The sequence below is a fragment of the Herpailurus yagouaroundi genome, unplaced genomic scaffold, assembly GCF_014898765.1.
Source record: "Herpailurus yagouaroundi ecotype Mexico unplaced genomic scaffold, PumYag 100, whole genome shotgun sequence".
In the NCBI taxonomy this organism is placed as follows: domain Eukaryota; kingdom Metazoa; phylum Chordata; class Mammalia; order Carnivora; family Felidae; genus Herpailurus; species Herpailurus yagouaroundi.
In genome coordinates this window covers 34,387,387-34,406,119 of record NW_024412391.1, presented here as the reverse complement: position 1 = coordinate 34,406,119, position 18,733 = coordinate 34,387,387, and the positions used below count along the sequence as shown (strand labels likewise).

Sequence of the window (18,733 nt, the reverse complement as noted above, 5' to 3'; positions counted from 1 at the left end):
TGATTTTTAAGCACTATCCATAAGAATTGCCCTTGGTTATGAATATTTGAAATCTATAAGGCAAACACGAATGACAGTAAAGAGAAAACAGGGTCAAAATTGGCAAAGATTTGTCAGACTGAAGGAGATGTTTTAAGAAAGGTGAAGAAGAAGTTTCTTTGAGAGACCTACAAATGAAATCTAGCATTCTTAAACATTTTATTTATTAACTTGGTTCAGTATCATGAATATTGGATTTGATTCTTTGAGAGGGCCTCTCCTTACATTCCTGTCTTGAATCCAGAAGATGAGCTTAAAGTATAGTGTGGTTACTTACACATCATTATAGGCTTCATATTGTTTTAATGATTCATTCTTTCAGTAAGCATTTATTGTTCATGACTACATGCATAAGCATTTAAGCTGCGGTTGAAATCTATCCCGTTTAATGAATTGATTCAGTATACTACTATTGTGATCCACGTTTATCAGCTTGGGGTCAGAACATCTGGGTAGGCAGAGTTAACAACTGGGAAAGTTAAGACATTCCTCTTCCTTTGCTCTTCATAATAATTCATAGGAGAAATAATGTAGTCATCTCAGTAACTTTTGTTTGTGTGTGGAACTGGGAGTTGGGGAATGGTGGATAATAGTGACCATACCCAGATCATCCTCCAGTGTGAAAGAAGCAGGAACAGAACTGAAAGGAAGGCAGAAAGAAGCTCTGTTTCTTTAACCTCCCAGAAGAGTGTGTGATTGGCTAAAAATTTAATTCATTGGCTTACTCTAATTACAATTCAAACCAATCTATAAAAACTGGCCACATTTTAATGATGAAGCTCTAAAATTATTCTTCTTTAAGAAGACATCATACCTATAACACATGTTAAAATGCTTCTTTTGGGGCGCCTGGGTGGCACAGTCGGTTAGGCGGCCGACTTCAGCCAGGTCACGATCTCACGGTCCGTGAGTTCGAGCCCCGCGTCGGGCTCTGGGCTGATGGCTCGGAGCCTGGAGCCTGTTTCCGATTCTGTGTCTCCCTCTCTCTCTGCCCCTCCCCCGTTCATGCTCTGTCTCTCTCTGTCCCAAAAATAAATAAACGTTGAAAAAAAAATTAAAAAAAAAAAATGCTTCTTTGTTATTATCTTAGCCGAAAGTCACACTTGGACACATTTTCTTCCTTTATATTGAGCAACATATGATGGAATGAACCATTTAAAAGATTCCTTCTGGACATAATTTAAGACAGAGTTTGTAGGACATGTGGGTGGCTCAGTAAGTTGAGTGTCTATCTCTTGATTTCTGCCCAGGTCATGATCCCAGGATCATAGGATCGAGTCCCGGGTTAGTCTCCACACTAAGTGTGAAGCCAACTTGGGATTCTCTCTTTCACCCTCTGCCCGTCTCCTCTGCTCATGCTGGATGCAGATTGTCCATGACTAGCATGGTGATTCAACAGTGTTATTAGGGGCCTGTCCTACTCCTGAGTTTAATTTTCTTCATGTTTAGTGTATGGCTTCCATTTCTGAGGTTTTTCTATGGCCCAATGTAGCTTCTGATGCTCTAGGCAACATATTTATGTCCTGAGCAGCATAAAGGATAAAGATGGAAAGAGAACATGTCAGATACCTCAAGGGGGATACCTCAGGGGAGTCCACATTCTTAGCATGCCCACTCATATACCAGTAGTATGTAAGAAATTAGTAACGTGGACATACCTAGTGGGAGGCTAAGAAATTGATCTTGGCTAAAGATCGCTCCTGAACAAACGGTAGGATTCTTTTCTGAAAGAAGAGGTAAATGGATACCTGGTATGCAACTAGAGGGTCTGTCACGGAAAGTGGGATGACCACAAGGTATCACATGTGTGCAGGGCTTGCAGTAGCTGGCAGAACATTGAGAGGTCCTTATGTAAATCAGGACCAAAAAGGTCATGATTCTTTTATGTCAGACATCAGGAATTCTGTATGAGAAAGGTATACCATTAATAAATAGGGAGGCAGTGGGCTATCATTAAAATCCAATTGGGGATTAAAACAGACTTCTTTTCTTCATTGATGATTTTATATTCTTCATCCTTGAGGAAAATATAATTTCTTTCTTTTTTAAAAAATGTTCATTCACTTTAGAGAGACAAAGTGCACGCACGTGCAAGTGGGGAAGGGTCAGAGAGAGGTGAGGACAGAGGATCTGAAGCAGGCTCTGTGCTGAGAGTAGAGAGCCCGATGTGAGGCTTGAACTCACAAAGAACATGAGATCATAACCTGAGCCGGACTCAGACACTTAGTCTGCTGAGTCACACAGGTTCCCCAGAAAAATATAATTTTTACATGGTTAAGAACTGAAGACTTTTAGAAGATTGGCCAGTAAAGATTGAGAATAAAAAGAAGTTTAGCTACAGAGTTTTTAAAAAAATGCTCATTTCTGGGGCGCCTGGGTGGCTCAGTCGGTTGAACGTCCGACTTCAGCTCAGATCACGATCTTGCAGTCCGTGGGTTCGAGTCCCGCGTCGGGCTCTGGGCTGATGGCCCAGAGCGTGCAGCCTGCTTCCGATTCTGTGCCTCCCTCTCTCTCTGCCCCTGCCCCATTCATGCTCTGTCTCTCTCTGTCTCAAAAATAAATAAATGTTAAAAAAATTAAAAAAAATACTCATTTCTTCTATTTCTTTGATACAGTGGTCAATGAGTCAATGATATGTCCTGTCAAATCTAGTTATTTAATTCTCATGACAGTGAGTTTCTGTTTGTTTGTTTCTTTGTTTGTTTATTTATTGTGTCCAGAGTTTATAATACAAGGACCAGAGCTTTCTCCCCAACTCAGGTTTATAAATTTTTCAATTGGCTTGTGAGGTCAGTAGGGATACTTTTTTTTTTTTTTTTTTTTTTTTGTCTAATTTGGTTTCTGGGAAGACTTTATTCAGGTCCTCAATGCTCATCTGTTCACATGGAATTATGTTCTTCATCTTCTCCAGCTCTTTTTCATATTCCTCATTCCTGGCCTTTGAGGGAGACAAAAACTCAGCACATCTTTTCACATCTTCTTTTTCTTCAGCATCTACCTGGACAGTATATTTACCTCTGGGCATTAAACTTCTCAAAGTCATCTACCAAGCCAGACGTCACCACATTGACCTTGTAGTAAGCCCAGTAAAGGGCTTATAGCAGGTGGATTCTAGGGGAGAGTAGCCAACATGGATGGAGGTGAGGGTCTCATTCCAGGATTTCAGGGAGTTAGCAATGGCCTTTTGGTTTCCAGTTATGGTCTCCCCAAAAGCTACCCAGTCAATGACTTTTAGAGCAAGTTTTTGCCCAGCTATCTTGAGATCTTTCACCTACCCTGGCAGCCCCATGAGTTTCTTATTTTAAGGAGCAATAGTTAAAAATGTGACTCATATCATTTGAGGAACTTAATCCTGGATTTAATAATGCTGGTTGCTGAGCCTGCTCTAGAGATTCGGAGACAGTTTAGCTGTGATGTGGTCTAGGACTTTCTAGTTAGCAAAACCTCAAGGTGGCTCCATCCTGTCTAAAAAGTTTTCTGTTCTTGGTTATTGGATTTTTTGGAGGGAGAGAGAATAGGTCATTGTGGTAGAGAGTAGGCACAGAAGAGTAGAAAGCAATATTGGAAAATTTTCATCAGAGAGATACTGTAATTAGTTTTCCTCAAAGGAGCATGAACCCAGTAATAGCCTGAACAACTTCAAACCACAAACCTTAGTAAACACCTGTTACTTAATTATAAATTTTTACTACTTCAGCTTTCTTTTTGCCTCACTTTCCTCATTTATTAAAAAGCTTATTCAGTTGCATGATTTTTAAAATACTTTGTATCAGTGAAGTGGTAAAAAGTAAAAGTTACCCATTAAAATAAAAGTATTTGGAATTGGCTGATTTTCTTGTCTTACATACTTATTTGATTTTTCTTATTATTTTCCAACCAGTGTTTTCTAATTTTGGACTTACTGAAGAAAGTCAATAATTTTCTGTGACTTACTGATGGATCTTTTGTAATTACTGACATATTCAGTCACTGTGAACAATCATTAATTTAATGTTCTCATCATTCCTTATCTAGCCTATTCTACATATTTGATTATTGTTTCCCCTGAGCTCCTCCCCATAGCATATAACATATCCTCAATGGAATGTAAGCCACATGAAGGTGGCATTTTATATCCATGCAATGCCTTTCTCTTACATATTATAATATCTTGTCATTTTGGAAAATAAGTAAAAAATGTATCTTAAATGTAGCTGAATTTCAGGGCACCTGGGTGGCCCAGTCAGTTGAGCATCAGACTTCAGCTCAGGTCATGATCTCACGAGGCTTGTGGGTTAGAGTCCCACATCTGGCTCACAGCTGTCAGCCAGGAGCCTGCTTTGGATCCTCTGTCCCTTTCTCTCTCTGCCCCTCCCCCGCTCATATTCTCTCTCTCTCTCTCTCTCTCTCTCTCTCTCTCTCTCTCACACACACACACACTCTCTCTCTCTCTCTCTCTCTCTCTCTCTCTCTCTCTCTCTCTCAATAATAATAAACATTAAAAATATTTAAAAATGTAATTGAATATTATTTTGGCAGTAAGCTAAGTAATAATTTTTAGGTATTCTTCACAGTGGCCTTATAGGCTGGCTGCTATTTATTTAAGGTTATCTTTCCCCTAGAGAGGATATTACAAAGGGAAGGGCAGATTCTTAAGTTAAAATTGTGTTTCCTGATCAAAAGCACAGGGTTTATATGTTGCTTTACTAAAATTATTGTTGCTGCTTTTTATTTCACTTCCAGGTTATTTGGTAAATAGAAACTAAACTTTCTTGTCAATTTATACTTACCATAATTTCAGAAGCTGTTGAGGTTGAAAGCATGAGCTATATTCCTCTGAATCCAGCAATATGAATTTTTAGTAGAAAAAGAGTAAACAAATTCAAAGAACACATGAACTGTTATTAAAGGTTCCTGTTATCATAGAATTAAAAGTTGTTAGTTGTAGATTAGCAGTGTGGGTTATTTTTAAAAACAACTTTACTCTTAATCAAATAAATCCATAATTATAGAATTAATAAATTTATGTTTATAAAATAAGTTGCCTCAGCTTATTGATCAGCTTACAGAATCATTTTAGAATGTTCACAGGGAAACAATTAGCTTTCCCTTCCCAAAATATATATTCCTTTCTCTCAAAATGTCTTGAGAAGAACATTCCAACTTCTAAAATTTCCATAATTGCTCTTGTCTGTATCTTCTAGTTTACTTTTTTCTAATGACTATATGATTTAGAGAAACTTCATTTCTATAATTCTTAAAATTTCATCAAAACACTTCCCTGAGCTATTCAGGTAAAACAAAAATATATATTTTCTGACTAACTCAAACAATTATTCTAATATTCACTTCATTTTGTGTATACCTACCCTTTTCCTATACATTTTAGACTAAATTTGTTTGATTCTACTCCCTGCTAGTTACAGTTGAGTCTTGAACAAAAGGAATTTGGACTACATGGGTCCACTTACATGCAGATGTTTTACAGTACCCTACTGTATGTGTATTTTGTTGATGATTTTCTTAACAAGACTTTTTTTTTCAAGCTTCCTTCATTCTAAGAATACAGTATATAATACATACAACATACCAAGTATGTGTTAATTGGCTGCTTATGTTATCTTTAAGGCTTCTAGTCAGCAGTAGGCTACTAGTAGTTAAGTTTTGAGGGAGTCAAAAATTATATGTGAATTTTTGACTTCATGGCCCCTAATTGCCCCTAATTATTGCCCCTAATCCCATGTTGTTCTAGGATCAATTGTATTTTCAACTTTTACAACATTAGCCAAGATTTAAGAAAGTGTAGGAAGAATGTACCTAATCAGTAACCTGAAAGTATAGCTAATGAATATGATCACTACATAAATAGCTGTCAAAACATGGATATTTTTTAAAATGAATGGAGGTGCTAACCAGGCCAGACACAAGGATAACTGTTCAAAATAACTGAGGCTGTCCTGGGAAAACTGAGGCAAATGTTCATACTGGTGATAAATAATTCACCACAAGAACTAGCTAAAATTCCCCATATTCTGTAAATTTATTGCAACATGCACTAGCTAAGATTTCCCATATTCTGATGCATATATTTTTACTTTTGGGGAGGAAACTTTTGACATTTTCATTCAACTGCACTTAGTTCTGGGATGGGAGTGAGGTGCTGAGGCTCAGCACTGAAGGAAACACATCCCACCATGTTGGTTCTCAAAGCATGCATATCAAGCTTTCCTGTTAAATAGAGGTATTACCATTTTATGGTATCTCCAATGTTTTAGGATGTAGTACAGATAAACTGTAATTAAGCTGTCATATTTAGGTACAACTGTGTAGTAAAACTGCTTTTAAAAACAACATAATTTAAAGGAAAATCTGTGCTTTCAAATGCCTAGTGCTTTTTTAACTTTTAGAGCTTATCTTAGGAGAACTAGTAAAGTGTAGGAGCATCTTTAAAGAGCAAACAAGTATTAGATGAATGAAGTCATTAATCTGTGGAAATCTCTTTGAAAGACAGAATGTTTAGCATAGCAAGTGGTTAAATAGTGATCGAAATGTAAAAGACAAACTAGAAAAAAACAATAACATTATTACAGTTAAGGTTGCTTAAAATCAGTTTAAAGTGATTTAGAATATCTATTCCTTCTCTTCCTCAGAATAACTTCATATAATATTCTGCACGGTTCCTGATTTGTACTCTGAATTGGCAGGAACAATCATTTCCAGATAGATCTGTGTTTACCAGTGGTAATGAACACATCTATTCAAATTCTCCTTCTAAGTGGAGAATTCACCTGGGTGGCTCAGTTAAGCATCTGACTCTTGGTTTCGGCTCAGGTTGTGATCTCATAGTTCTTGAGTTCAAACTGCGGTGGGCTCTGTGCTGATATGCAGAGCCTGCTTGGGATTCTCTCTCCCTCTCTCTGCCCCTCCCCCCCTCACACCCCCCCCCAAAATAAAAAAATAAACATTAAAAGAAATTCTCCTCCCATATTTGATTAGAAATACTGGTGTTGCCTCAGTAATAGAAGTTTATTATAAAAAAATTACCAGTTGTTGAACTGAGTAGTACCCACAGCAATGCCATGTTTTGTTGTGGAGATGTCCGTTTTGGTACTAGATCCTTTACTGCTTGACAGTGATTACTTATGTAAGTAACTTTTCCTCTTTGGACTTAACCATGTGTGTGAACAGGTTGGAATTAGCCTCAAATGTCTTCTACCTTGAATGTTTGGTGAGTGTTTTTTTTTTTTTTTAACATTTATTTATTTTTGAGAGAGGGAGAGAGACAGAACGCGAGCAGGGTAGGGGCAGAGGGAGAGGGTGACACAGAATCCAAAGCCGGCTTCAGGCTCTCAGCTGTCAGCATGGAGCCTGATGTGGGGCTCGAACTCACGAACCGTGATATCATGACCTAAGCCAAGTTGGACACTCAACTGACTGAGCCACCCAGGTGCCCCTTGGTGAGTGTTTTACTTTAATGTTATAATAGAATTTCTCAACTTCTTTCTCTCATTATTGTATATTTTCCATGTTCCTTCTATTGTAGGGTTTTCTAATTTTCCTTTCCTTTCCTTTGGAGAGAAGCTTCTGAAGGAATAGGTTCATGCATTTTTCCACATTTATAACTCTGATTCACTAATACCTCAACTTTTTGATATGGCTTTTCTCTTACCATTTAACAGATTAATTATTATTTTTTAGGTCACCAAAGACATTTGTGTGACTAACCCAAGATGAGCATAGGAATTCTTATCTCATGTAACATCTCTGCAGGATGTGACCTTTTGAGGCACTTTTGCCATTTTGAAGTTCTCTCCATCATGGTATTTCATGACATTTCTTTTTACTTTTTTTTCCTTAACTTCTCTAGCCACTCTGTTTTTTTTTTTTTTCCTTTCTTTACCCTCTTCTTTAATATTGGTATTCCACGAACCCTTGTTCAACTTTTCTTTAATTCTACTTAAACCTATAAAAATTTATCCATATCCATAAGTTCAATTTCCACTTATTATGTACATAAATCTCTCTCATTAGACCAAATATTTTTTAGGTTCTGTTTTACTACATACCTAACATTCATCTGAATATCCAACAGATACCTCAGGTTCAACAACTGTAAAAAAATAAACAAAACCAGTTTAGCATTCTAATACAAATGTATTCCTCCCAGAGTATCCCTTATCACTACATATACTAGTTGCCCAAGTCTCGACCTTTTATCAGTTTTATCTACTTAAAAAATTATCAAACTCTTCTTTCCTCTTCATATTCATTACAAATGACTGTGGGTTAGCCTTATTATTCTTTGCATTTATGTATTAATAATACAGTAGCCTACTGGCTAGTCTCTTGTTCTTCACCCCCAACCACTGTCTAAAATTTTGGCATAGATACAGCTTTCTGAAACAGTGAATTTATTCTAGTTCTTGTCTGCTTGGAACCCTTCAATGTGTTTTCATGGCTCTTAAGATAAAGCCAGAGTTACTTGGGGCAGTGGATTCAGCAGCCGACTTCAGCTCAAGTCATGATCTCATGGTTCATGAGTTTGAGCCCTGCATCAGGCTCTGTGCTGATGGCTCAGAAACTGGAGCCTATTTTGGATTCTGTGTCTCCCTGTCTGTCCCTCCCCTGCTCATGCTCTGTCTTTTTCTCTCTCAAAAATAAACATTAAAACAATTTTTTTAGAAAAAAAAGATAAAGCCAGAATTACTTAACATGGAATAAGAAACCTTCCTGAGTTGGCTCCTGTCCATCTAGTCTCATTATCCTGCTATATAGCACTCTATAATTATTTATATATTTATTTCTTCCCTTGAATTATGTGTCCCTTGATGGTGAGGACTGTGAAATATCTCATGAGCTCAAACTCATGGAAGTGTGTCCCACATTTGAAATATGTTCAGATGGTATTAATTATTTAATTAAAAGATTATCAAGTTTAATAAAAGTAAAATAGGATTAATATGTTCTCAAAGTTATACAGAGTTAATACCTACATCGAAGAATTAGAAACCTAAATTCTAATCTTCAATCACTTATTAATTAGTTGTGTAACTTTCACCAAGTCACATAACTTTCCTGGTCCTCAGTTTCTTACCCATAAAGTGATTTTGTAGTGTTAAATGATTTCTTAAGCCTCTTCTAGTTCTGACTTTCTGTACAACCTGGTACTGTTCCATGGTCATAATTTAATGAGACACATTAACTTTTCTGGCCTCTAAGGAACAATTTCCTTAACACTCAAATATAGTGTTTCACCCTAGTTTCTGTCCTATATCTAAGTATGTTTTGCCCAAGGGAAAACAGGCTCAGAGTGCTGTGATGGTGGAGAACAGTTTCTCATTTCCATTGGTTTTATATAAAGGGGAGAAAATGGTGTCATAACTCCAGTGGATTTATTTCCTGCTAACTTTAAAAGCTACGAAATGCTTGAAAATATATCCTCAATGTCACTGATTAGAACGTCCTGTGGAGACAAATTAATTTTCTCTAAATGACATTTGAAAACTTGCTAAGGGCAAAGAACAGGAGAATATGGCTATCCGATGAGTCATTTCATAATTTCAGGGTGAAGTTGACTACCTTGTATGATAAGTTTTTGTGGAGCAAACAGGACAAGGTGAGTTTTACCCAGCTATGAGCAAAGTACCTATTACTAATTTAGAAAAGGGAGGGATAACAGTCTGGAAAATTATAGGCACATTTAAATAACTAAATGTGCTATAAAGATATATGCCAAGATTTTGGTGACAAGACTTAGAAGAGTTATGGGTAAATTAATACACAGGGACCAAGTTGGATTTATGAGGCATGAAATAATTACAGACAGTATGAAGAAGAGTTTTATGTTAATGCAAATTGATAGTGATACTGAGACTCTGGTGTTTGCAAATTCTGTTAATATCCTGGAAGTGAGTAATAGAATGGAATAGAAATAGCTAAGCTAATATTAAATCATGTAAGTTTATAAGTCTTGTTTTTTTGAAGAAGATATTATTGTAGCAAAAAAGGTTGTATATTTATGGTGCTAAATACCCAACATAGAAAACGTAGATAATGGAATGCTACCTAATTGGAAAGACATAGGTATATGATTGAGGTAACGGTTCTTTTTTTTTTTTCTTCTTCTTCTTCTTCTTCTTGTAGACTGGCTACATGTTCAAAGTCATTTTTAAGTAGCTCCTACTTGTTTTACTCTTTTTCTTATTTTAACTTTTGTGATTAAAGAATGGCTTAAGTCACCAGTATGACACATTTTAAATAATACATTCTCAGTCATGGGGATTTGAACTAATTTAGGAGTTGCAAATTTAAAATGCTGATGATAGTGTATTCTTACCAAGTCTACAGAATATTTGAGTGAGACGCATGTAATCCTTTTGACTGAAAATATTAACATTTAAAATTTCACAGAACTAAAAACAATGTTTCAAACATGTCCATTACCGGTAGAGTAGTAGTTTAGACACTCAGAAGAGCTCTCCTGCAAAACAACTAAATCTTGCATTACAAACACATTGCTGAGTTTCAAGAAATAAAGGAAATCTTCAGGGGCCCAAGCAAGCAAAGAGCAAAGCTGTAAGTTGAAACCTTACCAGGAAGCAGTGAAGAATAAGTAACAGGAAAGCTGAGTTGGTCCAAGGTATAAATAAATACCCAGGCTAACCCTGTGATTAAATGCTGTTATGAGGATGTATCATAGTGTGCAGGAGCCTAACCAGGTGGGTTAAAGAAGCCCCAAGTAGGTACCAGAACCTGTTGGATAACAGCAGAAGCAAACAAATCCTTTTTTGTTTGAAGTATCATACTTTTAGGGCCTTATGATTCCCACAGACTAAGGTCAAGAAAAGAAATGCTTATAATCAGAGACCACAAAACACAGAAGGAAAGAAGACCCAAGGGTAAGTATCAGCGTAAAGAAGAAATATTTCAGATGCTTTTAAAAAAGTTTTTGTTTTTAAAGGGCACTTAAGGGGCGCCTGGGTGGCGCAGTCGGTTAAGCGTCCGACTTCAGCCAGGTCACGATCTCGCGGTCTGTGAGTTCGAGCCCCGCATCAGGCTCTGGGCTGATGGCTCGGAGCCTGGAGCCTGTTTCCGATTCTGTGTCTCCCTCTCTCTCTGCCCCTCCCCCGTTCATGCTCTGTCTCTGTCCCAAAAAATAAGTAAAAAATGTTGAAAAAAAATTAAAAAAAAAAATAAAGGGCACTTAAGGGGTGGCTCGGTCATTTGAGTGTCTGACTCTTGATTTTGACTCAGGTCATGATCCCAGGGTCATGGGATTGAGTCCCATGTCAGGCTTTGTGGTGAGTGTGGAGCCTGCTTAGGATTCTTTCTCTCTCTCTCTTTCTCCCTCTTCTCTCTCTCTCTCTCTCTCTCTCTCTCTCTCTCTCTCTCTCTCGGTGCCTGGGTGGCTCAGTCAGTTAAGCGTTCAACTTCAGCTCAGGTCATGATCTCACGGTTTGTGGGTTCAAGCCCCACATCGGGCTCTGTGCTGACAGCCCAGAGTCTGGACCCTGCTTTGAATTCTGTGTCTCCCTCTCTCTCTGCCCTTTCCCCTGCTCATTCTCTCTCTCTCTCTCTCTCTCTCTCTCTCTCTCTCTCTCTCTCTCTCACACACACACACACACACACAAATAAATAAACATTAAAAAAAAAGATTCTCTCCTTTTCTCCATCTACCCCTCTCCCCATTTGTGGTCTCTCTCTGTGTGTCTGTCTTTAAAATAAAAAAAAATAATAACATTTTTTTAAAGTATAATTGATATTCTTAAACAAGGAGAGAAAATGGAATTGTATAAAATGCTCAGTTAAAACCGCAAAAGGCAGAAAAACTGTGGAAGATAAAAGTAAGAAAATGGGCAAGAAGAAAAAAAAGTAACAAATATGGTATATATCAATCCACCTCTATCAGTAATCATTTTAAACATCAATAGTCTATGCACCAATTAAAAACAGAGATAGTCATGCTGATCAAAGAATAGTATCCCAGTATATATTGTCTGTAAGAATCTCAATTTTATTAAAAGGACATCTTTGAATAATAATAGTAAAGGGATGCTGAAAGATATACCACACTAACACTGATCAGAAGAGTGAACATCTATATTAATTTCAGCCAGAACAGACTTCAGAGCAAGGAAAGGTATCAGTGATAAAGAGGGAATTGCATAATTATAAAGAAGTTAGTGCTCCAAGAAGACATGATGATCCTTAATAAATACATGTCTAATAGAACATCAAAATATGTGAAACAAAAACTGATAGAACTACACAGGGAAGTAGATGAATCTACTACTGTAATTGAAGACTTCAATGCTCCTCCATCAGGAGTGGACAGATCCAGCCGCAGAAAATTAGTATGGACATAGTTGAACTCAACAGTGCCATCAGTTAACTGGATATAATTGACATCTATTGAGAATTCATCAAACAACAGCAGAATACACATTCTGTCCATGCTCACATGGGACATTTACCAAGATAGACTATGTTCTGGGCCATAGATCACGCCTTAAAAATTTTAAAGGGCTGAAAGTTCTAAGCTTCTAATCCTAGCTTAGTCTTTTAGTGACTGGCCCTCATTCAGGACTATTGCCTCACCAACCATTGCCTCATAAGAACAAAAGACACTCCTATCACCCAGGAAATTCCAATGGAATTTGTTGTATAATGCCACCTCTACATATATCCATTTTCCAAATGTGTGTATTATTGGTGAGATTTCTAGTCAGTTCCATTTGTCTGACCTTGTGCTAGTTGATCATTCTGTCTAACTTATCATAGCCATTTAATTGTTAATGAGGTAAGTTCTTATCAATCCCCTACCTGTGCTTCTTCTCAGGAAGTATCCTATATATTCTGGAATCGTTTTTTAGGCCTAGTTATTCTAACTCAACAATCTACTTTCAGCCACATTGCCATCATCATTTGATATTACATTTGACAATTAACAAATACGTATTTGGCATCTACCATATGCATATACATGAGGTATGTTTGGGGATGTAGCACTGCACTGTGCTGTTAAGGCTCCTAAACGACAGTAGCTTATGGACTTATTCTGGATTTCCTTTACCATGCGCAAAGCTAGCAAGCAAGCATGTTCTCTTTTAAAGGAATGTGAAATTCAAAGTTGAAGAAAATATGACCATCCTCCCCCTGATTTTAAGAGATGCAAAATAAAACTAAAGCTAAGGAGTTCACGCCTAAGCATAACTGACTTCCAGCCAATTCCTAATACCTATTTAAAATCCGGCAGGTATGCACATCTGTATACTTTATTCCACATTGGTGAAAGTCTGGAAAGTTGGTGAAAGTTTGTTAAAGTAAAATTAGAAAATCTAACCTTCAAAGTAAGTAGAGAAGGTGTTTCCTTGATGTGATGCATGTGCTTGTAAGAAGGAGCTGGTCTTCTAAATAGTCACTATTCTGAGTTCATGGCTACATTATAATCATTACAGAAATTAAATATTTAGGTACCAAGATTATCAACTGCTCTAATGCAGCTAGTACTTGCACTATTTGTGATGGTAGGGAGTATTTTAATTAAGAAAAGTCAGACTTCTGAGGATTAAATCATCTGTCACTTACCTTCCAAAATGGCAACTAGCCAACTGAGAACAAACTTTCCTAAATAAAAGGGATAAAAAAGATGTCTAGGGAATTCTTCCTTCTGAAGCCAGGAAGCAAATGGAAGACGATGGGGGAGGCAGAGGAACAGCAGAAAGAAGTGACAAACCAGAAAGCTCACATTTTCACTTCACCTATCTCATTCCTGCTGTTTACACTTAGGATGTGATTTTATGGAGTACTCTGTTCTCAAAGAATTTTACCAATCCGGACAACACTGGACCCAGAGAGAGTGCTGAAACCAGAGGCCACGTAAAACTGGAAGAGTGCAGATGGGATGGCAGAAGCTTATCAAGAGACAGAAGCTTGTTTAAAAAATGTTTTTAGAAGACAGTATGTTACCATATAGCAACAAAAGGTACTAAGTTCCAATTGAGCAAAGTATTAAAGAGCATAAAGCGCTATATAATTCTGTCTGTATTCAAAGCCAGTGAAAATGAAGTCAGGGAAGTTATGGGAATTAATTTAAGTTGAAGTGGGATAAGGCAGCAGTTTATATGATGGCAATTGCTGGTGCCTGTGCTAGAGCAACTTTTTGAAATCTCAAGTTTCTTTCCCATTTGTATGTAGGGATAGGCCTATCAGAAGACCTGGCTCCAAAAGCCCATTGCCTCACCAAACTCTACATATATTGTGGATGCATCATACTTTTCAAAACCCCTGAAGAGGAGAGAACAAAGGAGCAAAGAGAAGCCACTTTAGTACACTTCTGGTTGATAATAAATTTTGCTTTTAATGCTAAGTCTTGTTAGACTTCTACAGAATGAACATCTATTAGATTTCTTTTTAAGATCCCTTCTCTAAGCTCCTAAGTATATACAAAAGGTCCTAGATGGAAATTTTTGTTCGACTAGTTCTAAAAAATGTAGGTTTCTTTCCTTTTGTTCTTTTTCCTTTTCTTTCCTTTTCTCTTCCTTCTTCCTCTCCTCTCTTTCCCTCCCCTCTCCTTTCCTGTCCTTCTGTCTTTTTTTTTTTTTTTTTTTTTTGCTTCTTTAATCTATCAGATTTAGAGCACAAGTGAATCACAAAAGGAGGCAAAGAACCCAGATGGGACAAATGATGCCTAGCAATAGGCCACATGTTTGAGTCTGTAATATGTTTTCACTCTCTCTTCTAAATTTTGAAAAAAAAATATTTTTTCAACGTTTATTTATTTTTTGGGACAGAGAGAGACAGAGCATGAACGGGGGAGGGGCAGAGAGAAAGAGGGAGACACAGAATCGGAAACAGGCTCCAGGCTCTGAGCCATCAGCCCAGAGCCCGACGCGGGGCTCGAACTCACGGACCGCGAGATCGTGACCTGGCTGAAGTCGGACGCTTAACCGACTGCGCCACCCAGGCGCCCCACTCTTCTAAATTTTGAATATAATCCCAGTTAAAAAATAAAAAAGCTTCACAGCTTGCATACCTGACTCCTCATTCTCTCTTCTATTTATTATTTCTAAATAGCTCATCTTTGAGGTGATTTTAAAGGGGTAGTGTTATAGAACTTACGTTTCCTTATTTATGGAAGAATTAATCAAGTGTGTTTAACATTATAAGTGCCTAGAAAGTCAACTTTGACCACTCTGATTACATTGTTAAGGTAATACTGAATTTCTTATTTAAATACTGATTATTATTTTCCACATGATTGTATCAAATAAAAGCAATTACTATTGCATTTTGACTACATTTATTGCCAAATAAATGAATGCCTTGAATTTTTAAGTCAGGTGCTCTGTTCATTGAACTGTTTACAGAACAGAATGGTAGTTAATGTATATGGCATTTCCCCAAACTAATTCCATTTGCCACAGAACAATTAAAATATACAGAATACAGCCTCACTTTTACTAATTCATCTGGTTTCTGTAATAAATTGTGTGTACTAGTGTTGGCTAAACTAATGAAAGTATGTTTTGCTTGTGAAAAAATAATTCAGTACTATATGTTCATTATTTATATGATGGGTGTAAATTATTCAAAATGCTTCTCTTTATTATAAATTTTTTTAAAGTTTTCACATATTTCAGATAACTAGTATTTTTTTAAAAAAACAGTTGTTCATATAATATTTTAGTGTATAGTTCAATGTATATAGCTGCTTTCATTCAGCCTTGAAAATAAGATTTTTTAAATGAATCACTTATTCTCCTAGAAATTTATGTTGTATAATAACTTCTGAGCTAAAATAATACGCAATTGCCACAAAAAGGCAAATTAATTACAGCATAAAAGGTCATTTTTAAGTTTTCTGACAGTGTAGAACATTAGAAGGACAAAAATCAATGGCACATTGTTCTATGCTGGAAAACATCTTGATTTAATCAAGACACTGTGTAGGCTTTTATGATTCAAAATAATTGTACTTTCTATGAAATCAGACATTAAGATTTGTAAGCTACTGTTTTAATAAGAAATGAATCAAAGATTAGAGAAACATTGCATTTACTTTCTTATTTTCTCTTACAAACAAATGTAACTTTCCAACACAAAGGCATTTCTTTCTATTTACTCTTTAAAGTTATATTTATACAGGGGCGCCTGGGTGGCGCAGTCGGTTAAGCGTCCGACTTCAGCCAGGTCACGATCTCGCGGTCTGTGAGTTCGAGCCCCGCGTCGGGCTCTGGGCTGATGGCTCAGAGCCTGGAGCCTGTTTCCGATTCTGTGTCTCCCTCTCTCTCTGCCCCTCCCCCATTCATGCTCTGTCTCTCTCTGTCCCAAAAATAAATAAACGTTGAAAAAAAATTTTTTTTTAAAAATAATAAAAATTTAAAAAATAAATAAATAAATAAAGTTATATTTATGCAATTGATGTATATTTTCAACATTAATGAAATAGCTCTCAAAATGTATAACCACATAGAAGTATAACAATTATAAATTCAAGGATAACTTATCCTTGAAATTCAGGTTTTTATCATCTTTCATTGAATGGAAATTTGAAATGGTCTCTCTGGGGAATTATTTTCATTAGTACTCTCATCACCAATTCCCCCCAAATGCCCTTATTTAAAGATGAGTCATTGCCTTATTTCAAAAATACATTTTTTCTCTTTGCTTTTCTTTCTATCCTGAAAGCAAATGAATTTTAGGATTCAAAACATCATTGGCTAAACACTTTAACAGTATTAACTGTGTGCTCATAAGTGAAAATCATGAGTAAATTTTATAAGAGGTAATGTATTTTATACATGTATTATACTGAAAGACTATGGAAATTGGTGCCAATAAACATGAGTTTGAATTCTAATTTTCCCACATTCCAGCATTTTGAGAATAGCAAATCATTCTCTGCATCTTTTTTTTTTAATTTGTAAGAAGACAATAATCTGATTTAAAAAATCATATTTTTGTGGGTGCTGGGGTGGCTCAGTCGGTTAAGCACCTGACTCTTGATTTCAGCTCAAGTCATGACCTCATGATTTGTGAGATCGAGCCCTGTGTCAGGCTTTGAGCTGACACTGTGGGGCCTGCTTAGGATTCTCTCTACCTCTCTCTCTCTACCCCTCCCCCACTTGTTCCCTGTGTCTCCCAAAATAAATAAATAAACTTAAAAAAAATTAAAAATCATACTTTTGTAAGGAACAAGTAAAACTCTTTAGATGAACATATTGATGAACCATAAAATACCATAAGTATCTCTGTTATTATGTGAAACCAAAGATAAAGGAGTCATTGAGAATGTAAATATGTAAAACCAAAGATAAAGCAGTCCTTGGGAATGTAAAAACAATATGGAGGTTCCTCAGAATATTAAAGATAGAGCTGTAAGATCCAGTATATATCTGAAGGAAGTGAAGTCACTATTGTAAAGAAATGTCAGCAACCCCATTTTCACTGTAGCATTATTTGTAATAGCCAAAATCTAAAAACAGGTTAACCTAAGTATCTACTGATGGATGGGTAAAAAAAAAAATACAGTGCGCGCGTGCACACACACACACACACACACACACACACAGGAATATTCTTTAGCCATAAGAAGAAAGAAATCCTGCCATTTGCAATGCCATGATTGGATTTAGAAGGCATTATACTAAGTGAAATAAGTCAGAAAGAGTAAGATACTGTATCTCATTTGCAAGTAGAATCTGAAAAAAAAATCCCATATTAGTAGAAACAGAACAGAGCACTGGTTGCTAGAAGTGGGGGATATGGGAGGGAGGCAAGATAAAGAGGGCCTGATTATTTAGACATTGGAAAAATTATTTTACTCTGAGAGCTAAGTCATAAAATCAACATAGCATACGTAACTAAGCACAGTCATCAAAAATACAGAATGGCTAACGGACATGATAGGAATTAAAATAATATAATAGAACATTTCAAAAATAAAACATGGTTAAAAGCCAACTTATTCATAAAGGGTGTTGGTAGCAAAAGACACTTAGGAAATTCAATTATCAACTCTACAAACTCTCATTTGATTCCAGCTTGATGGCTTACCATGACCTTTAAATTCAATTAGTATGTAATTAAAATTCATTCTACTTTCATTTAATATAGCATGGGAGGCCAGTTTTCTCCTTCAGATCTCCAGGGATTTGGGGGGAAAAGATCTATTTCAAATATTTGTCTACAATTCAGTTCTTACATCAAACTCCATTTTGTCTCCTGCTGAGCTATCATTCTTCTGTATCCCTTTCCCACAGAACCACCCAAATGAGAATGAGTGCATAACAATATAAAATTGTGACCGAGGTTCCAAGGGTGGTATGAGGGTAACATTTGTAGCACAGCACGGAACAATATAGAACTTGAAAGTCATTCAGCAGCCATATCTAATCACTGAGTAATTTCAAAATTCACCTCTCCTTGAAGAGCCTCACCTTTGTAGGTTTCTTATTCCCATTCATTCTGGTTGTCTCTCCCTAAATCAAAAATCTCCCCTCTCTCTACAGTGGAGAACAATTCAGTACCCTCCAAATTAACTGCATGTCTTCTTTGCATAGTCAGAGTTTATTAGACTAATTATTAAACAAAGAACCAAGGAGCAGTTGTAGAATCTCACACTTAACTGTGTTAGTTTCCTAGCGCTGCCTTAACGAGGTACCAAAACTTAAAAGTCATGAGGCTTAAAACAACAGATATGTATTCTCAGTTC

The 18,733-nt window shown here is 36.6% G+C and overlaps 1 pseudogene; it reads right to left on the bottom strand.

Moving 5' to 3' along the window:
• Positions 1 to 2,742: 2,742 nt before the first annotated feature.
• Positions 2,743 to 12,472, bottom strand: LOC121028006 (ATP synthase subunit d, mitochondrial-like; annotated as a pseudogene).
• Between the last annotated feature and the right edge of the window lie 6,261 nt (positions 12,473 to 18,733).